Source organism: Crassostrea angulata, chromosome 2 (assembly GCF_025612915.1).
Source record: "Crassostrea angulata isolate pt1a10 chromosome 2, ASM2561291v2, whole genome shotgun sequence".
In the NCBI taxonomy this organism is placed as follows: Eukaryota; Metazoa; Mollusca; class Bivalvia; order Ostreida; family Ostreidae; genus Magallana; species Magallana angulata.
The window spans coordinates 35,680,308-35,696,274 of record NC_069112.1 but is presented as its reverse complement, the minus strand read 5'-3'; the positions used below and the strand labels follow the sequence as shown (position 1 = coordinate 35,696,274).

The window sequence follows — 15,967 nt, the reverse complement described above, 5'->3', positions numbered from 1 at the left end:
AAAATTTATCCCATGAAAAATATTTTATCACAAATAACTAATAAAAACATAATATTCGTTTAAGAAAAAAATATATTCCAACCTAATAGTGTGATTTTGTAGTCCTTGTCCTTAAAATGGGAGGAACACACAACATCGTATTTTCCTGGTTGCCATAACCGCTTCGTCCGGGGGTCCATTCTTCGTATGGCCACGCGCCATTTTTGTCGTAAATTTATTAATATATAAAGGTGTTGAGCAGTAATGTCACCTCTGATTTTTCTTTTATAGATCTTTAGGACATCACTTTAACACTAGGGTTTCAGCATTGAAAAACCTTATTTCATAAGATTTTTTTATGCATTTTTCAGAGAAATTAATTTTTTTTAGATTTTTTTTTAAATTTTTTTTGTTGCAAACTTGGCATTTTATGGTTTAATATTTGCCGTTAATAAATACTTAATATAAATATTCATTAGAATATGTAAAGAAGGCCCAGATAGACATTTTAATTTTAAATATACAATTCTTTATGAAGATAAAACACTTTAATATTAGATTTTCATATGATGCATTTCATAATAGCAGATTTGCCTTTGGCAACCGGATGAAGATACTGATAAATTTTTGTGCCAGTTGTGACGTAACGGAAATGACGTACTGTACAGGGAGTATTCATTATTGCCAATATCTTAGTAACTGATCTCCTTGCTTCTGAAACAGGAACTTCGATATTTTCCCTATGGGGGATTGTTCATTAAGAAGAGAGTGTACGCCTCGATAGCCAGTGTTAATATGTTTGGTTTTGATTTCAGAATTTGGTGTTGAGAGTACACACATAAATGCAGTTCATGGGAGAATGCTTCTTCATTCTTGTCAAATAGATGGATGACTCTCGTTTCAGCCCCTTCTTGTAGCTGTTTGATGAGATAAGCGATCTGATCCTTTTAAGCAGTTTGAAGGTAATTGAGAGTCGTTCTTTGTAGATCATTATCAGCACGCAGTTCATAAATAATTAATAGTGTTCTTTTGTTGTGTCAGTTGTTGTCTCCTGTCTTGTTGTCTGTTTTGTTCATTTGGTTTTTCAGTAATCCTCTCTACGTTTAATGCGTTTGACTGTTTTGTTTGATGATACAAGTTTTTCTTGTAGCACTTTGTTTTTCCTTGATATGCTTTTAGACTTTATGTTCAGGGTTTGCAAATTAGGTATAGTTTCAGACAACTCGGACTTTAAAGTAATATTTTCCTCAATTAGATTCTAGTTTTTAATACAAAGAAAGTTTTATATAGATATGGCAGTTGACGTGACATCGCCGCTAGAGTTAATCAGACATGTAGCTTCTGGCAATTTGGACTGAACTGTTTTGGGTGGAGCAAACTCTATTTCCAAGAATTCCACGTTCTGCTGCCGTCAGTTTTAAATTTGTTCTTGCAAAGCTTTTCATATTCTGAACATAATTGACCAATAGCCACTTTAATTTATGTTGGATCACAATTTCTGTACTGTGTTTCAATCTACTTGGCAGTTTTAGATGTCCCATGAGATATTTTTGAGCTAATAACATCAGAATTCCGAATCATTTTGGTAGAGCAAGACATCTGACGAAGAGTTTGTTGAATAAGAAAGTAATAAGCAGTATCCAGCAAGTTCTGATATAAAATTAACCAATCGTTAATAAATATACTCTTGTATGTTAGTAAATGTAAACAAATTAATACCTGTATATTATAAGATTTACAAATCCGGTTACATAGAACCGGGGTAATATATTGAAATATATAACTACTTAGTTTTTGCTGGCTTTGATTTCAGAGTTTAAAAAAATTGAGTGTAAGTATTTTCCCATTATATAGAATATTTTTATATTATAGTGTTTGATTGTTTTTTAATCAATTACATGTATTAACGTTTACAAAAATTGATCAGAAAAAATCATATTAATTTTCTTGAAACTTTCATAACGCATAATTTATTGTGTTTGGTGTATACGTGTATGTGCTTTATTGTGCAAGCATGCGCACACGCACGTGTGCATATGTACATGTGTGGTTTAACTTTTGTTTAACTTGACAATCAAAGAAAGTTTGCTAGAAAAGTAAATACAAATGAGTATTTCGTCCTTTCCTATTATTTCTCCTATACCCGTGCTTGTACAGAAAGTACCCTCTACAAAAGCATAAATACATGTACCCGTAGTAGTGGAGTGACAATACCATCAAAAATTTGATTTAAATGTACCACCCTACCTCACGGATAATTTGTACTTTTTTGGGGAAGATATGGTATCAAGTAGTAATTTTAACCCGGTCGTAGAAATTTCTATGGTAAAAATTTAAGATAATTAAAGGTCAAAGATCAATGACTGAAATATGACCAAAAATCCACAATCTGGAATAAATTGTTAAAAGTCGCAAATTATTTATCAAATTGAAACATTTTTATAAGATGTTGCTTTTTAGTGAAACAAAAAAATTTACATACAATGTATGTCTGCCTGTTTGTATGAATAATCAATTTTCTTTAAATAATTATACTTTTTAATGTTGAAATGTAATTTTTTATGTATATTCCATGCTAATCGCACACAAATAAGAAATGTAAACAATAGACATTATAAAGTAAAAAGAACAATAAAGTCAGATAACTTAATATGTATATATCGTAATTGTTGATTGTTACTTGAATAAATCGAGATCTTTATAAGTGATCCAGGTACATAAAAATAGTTTATATCTGGTAGAAAATATTGCTTGAAAAAAAAAATTTCATGCTGGAAGTAAAATGTCAATACAATAACACGAATTTTAAGTGTCTTGACGTTTTACCGATGGGACAACGATAAACTTTTAACCAGCAGGATATTTCATGCAATAATAAGTAATGCATGTGTAAGTTCTTAATATGCAATGCATTTTTTAGAGCCTGTGTTCAGTGATTTTGAAATATGCTCAACATTTAATAATTTTTGCATCATTGAAATGGTAGAGCTAATTTTTAATTCACTATTTTTTTCATCATCATTAAATTGAAAACCACGAGTAAATTTGTATGCACCTGTAAATCTGTATAAGATATACATATGTTAAGTTATAATTTTTAATTAGGTATGTTATTTTGAAACATTATCCTTGTGGCATATTGTCTTACGTAATGGGTCTCAACTGTAAATTGATCGCATGTCTGTTACATGCTTCGTTTAATTCTAGCAAAAACTAAGTTTTGTCCACTGGTATATATATTCAAACACGATTCAGCAAGAAATCTTGTGCATTTGAGATGTTCTCCCTCATGTGTTCATCATATTTTAAAATAATTAGCTTAGTGCAGTATTCATAACAACATATCAATACTAGCAGAGACTCAACTATTCTGAATAATTAAGAAGAACTTCATCATAATGTTACAAATTAAAATAAATGTATCAAACTGATTATAATTTTGTCATATTTGATTAATAAAACCAAGAGTACAGTATTGTTCGTTTTTCTTCTTCGTGTGTGATAAGATATATATTAGACATATCAATTTAAAAAATTATATAATTTAATGAATTGTAATACAAGAAATCTTTAACTCTGTCGTGACACAATCATAAGTACGAGTACAAGTAAAAATTATTTATTTCAAGAAAAATATTCCTGCACATATATGAATCATTAGAGTCTGTAGACGTGATCTTTTTCATATTTTTCTTTACAAGACATTTAATATTGAAATATATACTTGCATCGGATATTTAGACAACCATTACTATTATATATCAAGAAAATATCTTAATTATTTTTTTTTATAATAAAGAACAATAGCTGACAACAAAGTGAAAAAATCAAACATTGAAAATCGCTGAAATCTTCATTTTTATCCCATTAAAAAAAATATATATATTTGACTTGAGAAGACTGTACGACCGAGCAAAAAATTTTGGAGAAGGCGTTATATTTAAGAAAAAAACTTTCATCCGTGAGGTATGCTGTCCATTAAACTAGTAGACACTAATATGATGATTTACGTAGCTATAGTTTTTTCTTTCAAAAAAGTCAAATGTTTGATTGGAAATGTCTTCATTTTTAAGTATAATAAAAGATGTTCGCAAAAAACGTGAACATACATTGCATCAAGATCAGAAAGGGGATTATCTCCTACTTGTTGTAAATACAGGCTTTTATCTGAACATCGAGATTCAGGTGAAAAATGTTATTGCCCGCACTTGCGCGTGCTTTCAACTAGTCAGGCTAGAGCAACTTTTATTTACTTCCATGTGCATTATAGATTTTAAAAAATAACTATAACAGCTTTCGAAAGAATTCATTTGAACATCAAACGACTTGCTTGTTTAATTTAAGCTTAACTATTTTAACAACATCGAAACCAATTGTAGTTTAGGTTAGTTGAAATGACATGACCAATATTTACGCATTAGCGTTGTAAATGACCTCGCTGCTTTTTCCTTGATATGTTCTCAAACTTCAAGGTGATTTTACTTTTGTTCACTGTATCCGGGTTCAAACTGCACGTTTCTAAATATGGGTTAATTTCCTTTAATGGTTCTGCTGTTGTAATAAGAAGTTATGAACACATGTATACCATTCACCGTGTCTGCACTACATCCTCTTTAAGAATAAGGAAATATTCATTTAGAAATTGTGCGCACTATTGCTGATACTTAAGTGCATACTTATAATGCAGCTTTAAGAAACACAAGATTACAGTATATATACTCACTCTCCTTTAATATCGCATTCAGATTAACAACTACGATAAGTACATTTACTTGAATGAACCAATGCAATTATATTATTTCATAGTTAAATATTTCAAGATTTAGACGGGCGTTTACTTTGACGACAAAAACAATTGAAATGCAATTAGGTTTGAAGTACAGTTGCTTTTTGTTTAATAAAATCCCTGGTCAAACAATACTATTCATTAAAAGTCAAGCAACAATAACAAACTGAAAAGCTAATTCTTTTAACAGTTAAACTTAGTTTCGTATCAAATCTCTATTAGGTAAGATACATTTAGATGCTTTACTGCAAAATAGGCATCGTTTTTGTAAAGTTGTGCGTAGTAAAACAACAAACTGACAATTCGATTGTTTGTTGTTCTAGAAGAAAAAAATATTTGCTCATGGAAAACTAACAAAACATACTTCAATTTTTTATATAGTATTTCATGTTTTATTACCTTAGGAGTAACACAGTTTTAGTGTGAACAGTAAATTTGTGTGATGGTTTAATTTCACCACTTCATAATAAATGGCTCTTATTAAACTTACTTCCTTATTGCTGCAAAGAAAAAAAAAAGTGTTCCGCCAAGTTGTTTATTTCTTCACTTGGAAACTCATATTTGATGGTAGGGTTTTATAATTTTTGTTTATAATCCAATGGTTAAATTAGGTGTTTTTCTGGTTATGTTTTTTGCTTGGTGATAAACCATACAATCATAAGTCATAAGATAAATCAGGATGGTCAAATATGTAGATGCTGCCTAATCCCAGAATTCGTGATGTATTATCGTTCCCGACATGGTGAAATTTCGAATGACCGTTAAGTATCAGACTCTGTTTGTTTGAATATATTTTGGGGGAAACCTCAAATAAAAATATTTTGAATTTATATCTTGCATATTTAAGTTGAAAAATGTAAAGGTCAACATTTTTATGTTATTATGTTATGTGTAAGGACGGTTTTAAAAAAATGCATGCTATTAAAGCAATGCTCTTGTTGCCCTAAAAACGAAAATGAAATATTAATTTAAAATGCTGGTCTCTGATTTGCCACAAATTTATATAAACAAAAAAAATCTTGATTTAATAAGTACTTGTAAAAGTAAAGAAAATAATTCTTAGAACTTCTTAGTGCGCAGCCTTTTTATGCATGATCATACAGGTATGTATGGATCACTAATTAAAGCAGTTTTATTAATTTCCATATTATTCGAGCAAATGAACATAAATTATTGTTTACTGTCAATCAACAACATGACGCATCAAAAGAACACCAAATATTTACGTTATAGTGTTGTCGGTATATTGATATTTTGTCAAGTCTCATTTAATGATAAAAAAAAAATCAATCAATCAAGAGCTGCCAAATGATAAAAAGTTTATTATTTGTAGGACTAACTTATGAATAAGTGAATTGTTTATAAGGAAAACCTCATATGTTCTTTTCTGTTTCTTTATATTTTTTAATGTTAAGTCGTTCATGACAAATATTTATGATAAATTAAGATATAATATCATTTGGTTATTATTATTCATTTTAAGTACATTTCTATGAGATCCGGTAGTATACTGGAAATAAATTTCTTTCATTGGTTGGTAATTAGTGCTATGTTTCAGAGATGATAAAAGCCAGCAATTAAGAATCCACTGCTATAAGATCAGGAAGTTTATTTCACGAATTCAAGTCGTATTATACAGAACATTACACTTATTTGAAGAAGCTTTACTTTGTAACCATTAAAAAAGGAAGGACGTTTTTAAAGTGATTTTTGGAGATATTTTTATGTGGGAAAATGTACAAAACCAAGGTTAAATATACTGTACATAAAAGGATGAGACGCAAATTCGTCCTTGTATACAGTTGTCCGATGTCAAGAAAAGATGTCGGGAAAGAAAATTAAAGTTTCGGGCATGAGCGTTAGTCTGAAAAAAAAAATGTGTAAAAAAACCATCAGTAGGAATATAAACATAAAATTGTCAAAAACATACAACACATTTCATTATAAATGATATATGTTTTTTTTAGTATTCAAGATGTATTAGAATGTATTTCCTCATCGCCCTAGTTTCGCCGCTCACAACATGCGCTTTCGATACTGGTAAGTTCATATTAACATGTATATATATGCAAAACATTGTGCCTAAAACACATCGTGCTTGCATTCAATTTATCGTTAAAAGGACTTTGACACGATTTGAGATCAAAAATTATTTTTTTTTTTGTGTTTTATATATAAAATGGTTTACTGCATTTTAAATGATTGACCAAAATATTGAATGTTAAAGCCAAGTTACAAGCGAGATACAGAGGTAAGAATTAAATGTTATGTAAACAAAGCTGGAGTCTTATAGTTGTTTAACAAAAAATACTTGTTTAATATCTTCATAAATACTATTATCAACAAAAGAAAGATACATTTAAGTGAAACTAACACAAATACAACACGTATGTAAAAATGACAATATTTGAACTTTGTTTACAAAACAAAAAAATATGAACTTTGCATCTTGCTTATAACCTAATATTTGACTTTCAAATTTTGACATATCATTATAAATTTCTATATTTATCAGTATATTAGCTGAAAATGGAAAAATTAAATTTAAAATTTTTTAGTCAAATCGTGTCCAAGTCCTTTTAAAGGGGCATAGTCACGATTTTGGTAAAACATTATTTTTCCAATTTTAATATTTACAATGCTGCAGAAAGCTAGAAAGGCATTTTAATAGGCAAAAGAAATTTGAGTGTCATTTGTTGAGTTATAAGCGAGTTACAGGGCTTGAGATTCTTCGCGATGTAAACAAAGAGTTTGATTACATTTTGAGCGTTGAAGTAAAAAATTCAGTTTTAAACCTAAGACGAATGTTTTAAATGTAAGAAACTGTTTATCTACGCTAAAAATAAATAGATAGACAAATAAGTTGGGAAAAGATTTTAAATGGTATATTGAACCTATGTTAACAAAAACAGAACACGAGCCTTGTTTACATATTTCTTGCTTATAACTCTACAAATGACTCTCAAATTTTATTTGATCATTAGAAATGCATTTCTAAAGCATTGTAAATAATAAAAACAGAAAAAAAAAGAATTTGACCAAAATCTTGACCATGCCCCTATAAGCTCAACGCTTTATTGAAAAAAAAAACCAATTTAAAACATAATGATTAAAAATAAAAGCTCAATTAACTCAGACCAAAAAAAACTAACAAAACGAAGATAAATCTTTTTTATCATAATTTTAATTTTTTGTTAGCTTTAAATATGTAACTACATATATATGTTGGTGACTCAAAAGATAAGTGTTATTATAGAATTTCACGCAAGACAATATGAGTGTTGGTTTATTGGCAAAAACATACACTGCCACATTGACTAAAGTGTTATTGTTTTAAAAGTCCGCCGTGCGTACATTGTAATGCGTTATTTCTTTAAAGAAAATATAGCACTTCGTAAACCTACCTGGCAAGAACATCCCTGGCCTGATCCTTATTACTATAAGGGTGATAATGCAGTGGATGGTTTTTACACGAATCGCTCACTTGCGGGACATCAATGTTCAGTGTCAGGAATCAATAAATATACAGCTACATGGAGAGTTGACCTGGAGAATGTGTTCAGCATCAGTCATATCAATATCTACTACAGGACTGATAATCTGCCAAGTATGAATAAATCTTTATATAAGAAAAGAAATATATATTTATTAATCATCAGTTCATTATATCTATTTAGTGGCATTTATTAGTTTAAACAATTTTTTTATATAAAGTTTATCATTACAGGTCGAAGTATTTTAGCTTTCTTATGCTTATGTTTATCGTATTTTAACCTTAATATATTTTATTTAAAATATGTATTTGAAATATAAGATAAAAACAGTATCCACGAGTGTGTGCGTAATAATCAAACGAATTGTATTTGGAAAACAAAAAAAAAGTGTGCTAGGTTTAAACAATTTCAAACACATACCTAAAATTCATAAAAAATAGATATTTCAATTGATTTCAAGTTGTTGATTTTTTATTTGTTGACGAGTGTTTGCCTATTTTCGTATATGAACATACATATATATGATATGCAATGAAACAAAGTAATAACAAATACATAACCGTTTCTGATGAATGTATCAAAAGTTTCATAATGCAAAGACTATTTATTTATGAAGTTCCAACTGAAAATGCTAGAAGGATGGCTGGATTTTATTTGTACGTTTCCAATACAACTTCAAAGGACAACGGCCATCTCTGTTTCCATGAAAATCAAACAAAACAAGAAATGATATTGGAGGACATAAGTATCAACTGTTCTGTTTCCGGACGCTACGTCATCTACTGCAATGAACGTAAACAGAATGTTAAGTACCCTGATTTCTATTCAAAGTATGCCTACAACGAACTGTGTGAAGTAGAGGTTTATGGTGAGTTTAATGCATGGGTATTTCTGTTTTATCAATAACGACAATACGTCATTTTTAAGGATTGTCACCCTTTTTACCACTTATTTGACAGGAACTGAATAACATTTTTTTTAATATTCTGCTTCTGTGTTTAAGGCTGCAATGTGTCTATACACAACGGAGAGATCTGCAAAAATAGATGTCCAAAAAACTGTCAAATGTATTCTCGGATATCTGGGACCACTTTGTGACCAGGGTAAGTAAACGGGGTTGAGACACTATTCTGCTACAGTTAGATGCCGCAGAAATTATTCAGTCATTTATCCTGTTGTATGCTATAAAATCTTGACGAACTGGTTAACGGTAGGCCTATAACTAGACGTTGAAACAGATACCATGCAAAGGATAATGTAATGAATAAGATGACATTATATAGGTATTCGGACATTGGACTTGTACTGCGGGATACAATAATCAATTTACGCAACGTTAACCATATGCCGACCATAAATTTATCTTATTTCTTAGCATAAACAAAAGTGAAATAGAGACAAATATTTCAAATCTTGTTAACTAATACCGCATACTTATGTTTTTATATGTGATGAGATGTTTGCTAACATGTTGCATTTATTCAGTTAAGTTTTAAATATTAGCCCCGGTTAAAATAGTTTGTATATCAACGACATGCATATGGAATTAGACATCAATAAAAAAGTAAAATAGCTTACATTTTTTTATTGAAAAACAAACAAAAGACCCTTCGATTTCGATTTCGGGACCTGTATGTTAGTAGAACGAAGTCGTACCCACTGCGCTACAGATGTAAACATCCAATTTTGATGACATAAATAGTTACACAGTGAGTTGAATTCGTCATATTGTGACAAACTGTTATAGAAAGTAAAGATCAGAGGGTGTCAAGGAATGTTTACGTGTTTTAACAACTTGAGACCGCATGTCAAACATAACCATATCAAAGCCGACTATCCGAAGCAAATAATATGACTGACCAGTTCTTACCATTGCAGCATAGCTGAAACAAACTTTATATGAAGATGCAGCAACGAAAGGAAATTCATGACACACACGATGAAACGATAAACTTTAGTAAACAGTTAAGCAAACAGTTAAGTTAATTAAACAATCTGTTGTACTTATTTTCAAATGTATGCATGTCTGTAATACGTAAGGCAATTGATTATTCGCCAATGTGTTAACGTTTCTGCAGTAATCTGAAATACTGATTAATCTTTATCAACATAGCCATATGCAATGTGCAAGATTTCAAATGATTGTTTGATATATATTTTGAGAATTATTTAAAAATGTTTGTTACACAAGATATGATTTATTTTTAAATACAGTATAGTTTGCCTTTTTAAACGTCTTAAAGAAAATGGTTCACGAATTGTCATTCTTACAATATGAGAGGAGGGGATCAAAAGATAACTAAAACATAAACTCCTATTGGCCCCTTGGGCTTCCTTGAGTGCAACAGGATGCCCTTTGGCCTTTCCAACAGCCTGACCACATACCAAAGACTAATGGAAGACTTTCTTATATAATTGAACCTTAATATCTGTTTAATTTTTCTTGATGATATCATCACCTTCTCACGAACTTATGAAGAAAACCTAGATAGTTTTCAACAAGAATTTGTAAAGTTAAGGACAACATGGTTAAAGCTTTCTCCTAAGAAGTGTACTTTCTTTCAGGTATGAAGGGCAGGTATGTAGGTCATATACTAGTAGTTTTTAAGCAAGGTATTGCGACAGACCAAGATAAGACAAACAGAATTCTAAACTGGCTAACACCTACAACTCTGGAAGAAGTTATGAAATTTTTAGGTTTTATCAAAATGCCTCAGAAACTTCAGCAAGATAGCAAGACCTTTATCAGAGGTAATATCCATACTAACAGAGAGTAAAAAATCAAGCAAGAAAAGAGGAAAGTCTGGAAATGGGGAGGAACAGAATGCTGTTTGACAGACTGAAGGGAGCATTAGCAACCCCACCTATACATTGCTATGCAGATTACACCAGATTGTTCTGGGAAAATGTTTGTATCAGACACATGGAGATGTAAAGACAGTGGTCAGTAACGCTAGTGGGAGCCTCACTAAAGCAGCACAAACCAATTTTGCCCACAAACTTGAACTCTAAGGATTGTAATGGGCAGCATGCGATAAATTAAAGGGTTATTTACAACTGAGTAAGACTAAAGTCTTGAAGGATAACAACCCACTTACTTACGTCTTGACCTCAGCCAAGTAATACTCTGCAGGTCATCGTTGGTTGGCTTCTCAAGCTAATTTTGATTTAGATATTCAATACAGACCTGGATATAAGAACAACGATGCAGATGGAATCCCAAAATAACTGAACCTACTAATATTGTTTCTTCTATTTCAGATGACTGTTTGAAAGATTGTCAATATATCCAGTTAGAAATTCCTTTTAAAGAACATTTGTCTTCATGAAGGAGTTAAAGTTCTTGTAAAGGTTGTAGTATTCGATTGTAAGGACAAGATTGCTGATAAGTGGAAGGAGATAGCATACATTGTATTGCGCCAGCAAAACAAAGAAGTACCAGTTTAGGTAGTAAAGATAGAGGACGGAACCGGAAAGAAGCAAACTCTTCAACTGAACCTTCTATTGCCAGTAGAGTGCTTAGACCCAGAATTTTAGGAGAAACCAATTTCCAAACCAAGAGCGAAGAAGCAGCAGAAGTACACAAAACAGAATGAAAAACACAGAAGCAGCAGAATGATGTGGTTAATATAGATACCTGTGATAGTAATTCAGAATATGACATCCAAGTTGTAAAGGTGCCGGTACAAAAAACTCCCATAGAGATTTCAAGGAACCAGTAAGAGTTGTAGAAGAAGAGGTTACACAGCCAGAAAGGGAAGCCGCGGAAGACATTGCACCCGAAGATGAGGAGGAGAATGGCTCTGAACCTGATGCTGAGATTAAGTTGAGGAAATATATATGAGTTAGACGACTGTCAAAGAAATTTGCAAATTATCAGCTGTATCAGTTTTGCGACAGGCGAAGGAAAGAGTTGAGTATTTTGAAGCACATTTTAGAATATACGAGTCGGTCAAGGGAAAGAAATATTTTATTAGGTTAAAATTCAGACATTTTTAGCTAATTGTAGGTATACTGTTTTTATGATCATACATGTAAGTATTTGAGTTATCCGTCTGTAATGACGGGGATGTCTTTTCATGATTGGGGAAGTTTGTGATAGTTTGACCTACTTTTATTTTTAGCATTATTTTGTAATTCATTCATTCATTCATTTCGTCCATTTTTCACTCTTTGCGCTGCATTTTACTAACAGATGTGTGTGTGTAAACTTAAACATCAATATTCTTAATGATAATATTGACCGTTTTCTTTATTTATTTCAGTGGTTTGGATTATTCCATTTAAAGATAGGTATTTTTAGATTTACGGTTTGTGATTGGTCAGTATTGGTCACTTCTGACAGTGTTTGACGGGGGGTATTTTTTGGTATTCCGGTTTTGTATTTCTTGCTTATCAGACAGGTGTGGTATTGAAGTTCAAACGGAGACTAAGCATACAGACTCAGACCTGTAAGTTATTTTTTTTTTGGAATGTAATTCTTTAAACGGATACAATTTTATGCTATTATAGGTTAAAGATTAAAAACAATTAATTAATAACGTTAGCAAATACGTATGAGTGTGTAGATAGAATGTTTTGAATACAGTACAGTGTAAATAATGTTGATCAGTATATGTATTATTTAACTGTGTAGAGAATATCTAAAATATTGTACTAATTGCAAATAGGTCAAGTTGTTATAATGAGCCTGTTTCGCTGATTTATACGTAAATGCAGTGTCGAGCACTCGGTTCCATCATTTGGTAACTATGTATTGGAATTCATTATTGTGAATAGTTTTAATAGATACATTAGGGTAATGTTTCTAATAAATGGAAATGTTATATATAGTAGACTTCATATGTTTCGTATATTGCATTTCATTTATTTTCCCAAAAACGGTTCCATGTATGTAGCTTACTAGCTTGCAAATTTGTAATATTTTAATTTTTTTAACATGTTTTAAGTTTACTATAATGACTCAGTAATATTTTTACATTCAGTCACAGAAATACAACAGGCACTAGCAACCCGTGAAAATTTACTTATAATGTTTAACTGATATTTTACAATCAATATCATAGACATCAAGAGGTAATATTTCCCATGCATTTTGTTCATAACGATAGCACACTTTTAAAAGTCAATGGGTTCATTATAAGTAGCTACTAATTGAAAGTCATTTTCGAAACAACAAATTTTATGTACAACAAGAAATGCTTTCATATACAATCTCACATGACTCTGGCAAATATTAAAACACAAGATGTGTATAGCTTATAAAGAGTAGATAACTTATTATGATACAGACCACGACACATTCTCCATTTTTACATGGCAAATGCACTTTTAAACTTTATTTAAATGAGATTAAAGTCTGCACTTCAATATCAGTTCTTTGAGCCCTTACAATGTTGTTAAATTCGATGCACATTATAGTTTGAGGTTCTATTTTCGGATGAATTAATTAAAACAGCCAAAAACTAGTTGCCTTTTTAATTCAAGCTAAAACTTTTTTAACCATGACGAATAAAATGATACGTTTTTAATCATGCTTAAAAATACACATTAGTTTTGATGTTCAAACGAAAAAAAAAACCATACAAGCACTGATATATGAAGTTACAATGTCATTACCAATATTACCGCCTTAGCGTTGTAAATGACCTCGCTGCTTTTTGCTTTATATGTTATCAAATATCAAGGTTGTTTAACTTATTTCCATTGCGTCCGGTTCAAACTGCACATTTCAAAACATTGGCTAATTTACCTGATTGGTTCTGCTGTTGCAAAGGAAAGTTCTTGATTCATATAGACCATTCACCGTGCCTGCATTTGATCCACTTTAAGATTTGGCAATTATCCATTTAGAAAGTGTGCGCTCTTTTGCTGATACTTGAGTGCATAATTGTAATGAAGCTTTTAGAACTACAAGACTAGTGTATAACCACTTTCCTTTGATATCCCATTTTAAATAAGCAATTAAGATAAGTACATTTACTTGGACGATCCAATGTATTTATATTATTTCATAGTTAATATTTTTAGATTAAGGCGGGCGTTTACTTACATGGAAAAACAATTGAAAGACAGCTGGGCGTTGAGGTACAATTGCTTTTTACTTTCTTATGTCAAACACTAGCACTTTCAAAGCAGGCAGCTAAATTTTACAAATTGAAAACCTCATTTTCTAGAACACTTAACAAATATTTTTGATAACTTGAAAATTATTGAAATAAGCATATAACTGATTATCATGAATAAAACTTAATCCGACCTACGATGGATAATTTTGAAATCCAATTTACATTGAATAAGCTCTGCAATAAATAAAGTTAATTAGAACGTAGCCCTTTTTACACTTAATTAGCAGCCGCTTAATACTCTGTTAACAGATCTTTATAATTGTTAAGAAATTCTTTAAGTTCACAGCGACGTCACATTCCAATTGTCAGGTAAGATAACCGTAATCAAAAGAGATAATATTTGATTTTCACGGACTTTTTTGATCAGCCAATAAAAAATGGTTTATGTTCTTAGTAAGTTAAATTATATTAAGAAACACGCGATTAAAAAGGGACTTGGTCGCTTTGCTCCCTCCACCCTTCTTAATTGCGTAACTTTACTTTGTACAATCCACTTATTACTTAAAACACAAACTATTGTAGCCTTTTATCAGATACATAAGTAATTTGTATGCATTTTACTGGGTTCAAATGACACAAGGTCAAGAACACCCACTGGAAATGATTTTCGCTAACATAAGATATATGGTATTCTATGTTATGATTTTTTTTTAATGAACAATACGTAGGATATTTTTATTATCAATGTAAATGTAGTTCTTTAACTATCATCCTTTAATTGTGTAAATTGTGGAATTGTATAGATGTAGATTTATGTTTGTCACGTGATTATTGTCTATATAAGTGCTGATTATTTTTATTTGAGAATTTCGTTGCTTTGCTCAGCCCTGAATAAGAGCTAAGATTTCCTGAATAAGGAACGCTGAATTACTAGTAAATCCTGAATAAGGCATGGTTAATTAGCCTGAAAACCACCTAGTCTATTAACTTAAAACCTCTTAGCCTGAAAAAAGGGTTCAGTTATTTTTATACCTTTCAAAAAACCCTGCACTGACGCATTTTGCCATTTTGAAAGACATTCAATATATTTTATAAACAACATCTTGTTTTTCTTCACACCAAACGAATCCCATAACAGTACTTTTCTTTATACATTCAGCATAATAGGTGTAAAGATATGCGTAATAAAACAACAATCTTATTTTAGTTGGCCGTTTGTTGTTCTAGAATAATAATATATTCGCTCATGGAAAAAAACAAACTTTTTTTCTTTTTAAACAAAGTATTGCCTTTTTTTATTTCTTAAGGAAATACACAGTATAAGTGTTACATGTAAGAGATGTCACTCCTCAAAATTACTTCCCGTTGCTGCAATGAAAAAAAAAGTGTTCAGACAAGTTGTCTTATTTCTGAACTTGGAAACTCATATTCTTTGGTAAGATCTTATTATATTATTTAACGGTTAAATTATATATATTTCTGATTACTATTAACGTACTACATTTGGCTGTGTATCCTTTTTTGCATTTTTTGCGGAATGCAGTTTCCGCTTAATGAAGTACATCGCTTAATATTTTGTATATATATATTATATATATAAAGTCATATTCAGGAATGCGCTAATTCAAATCCACAGAATC

General features: G+C 30.7%; 1 long non-coding RNA gene across 1 annotated transcript; it reads left to right on the top strand.

Moving 5' to 3' along the window:
- Positions 1-5,274: 5,274 nt before the first annotated feature.
- Positions 5,275-9,117, top strand: LOC128173799 (uncharacterized). The gene is made up of 4 exons (XR_008242569.1): positions 5,275-5,332; positions 6,733-6,805; positions 8,145-8,372; positions 8,876-9,117. It is a non-coding gene; the product is annotated as an uncharacterized LOC128173799 (long non-coding RNA).
- Positions 9,118-15,967: the final 6,850 nt, after the last annotated feature.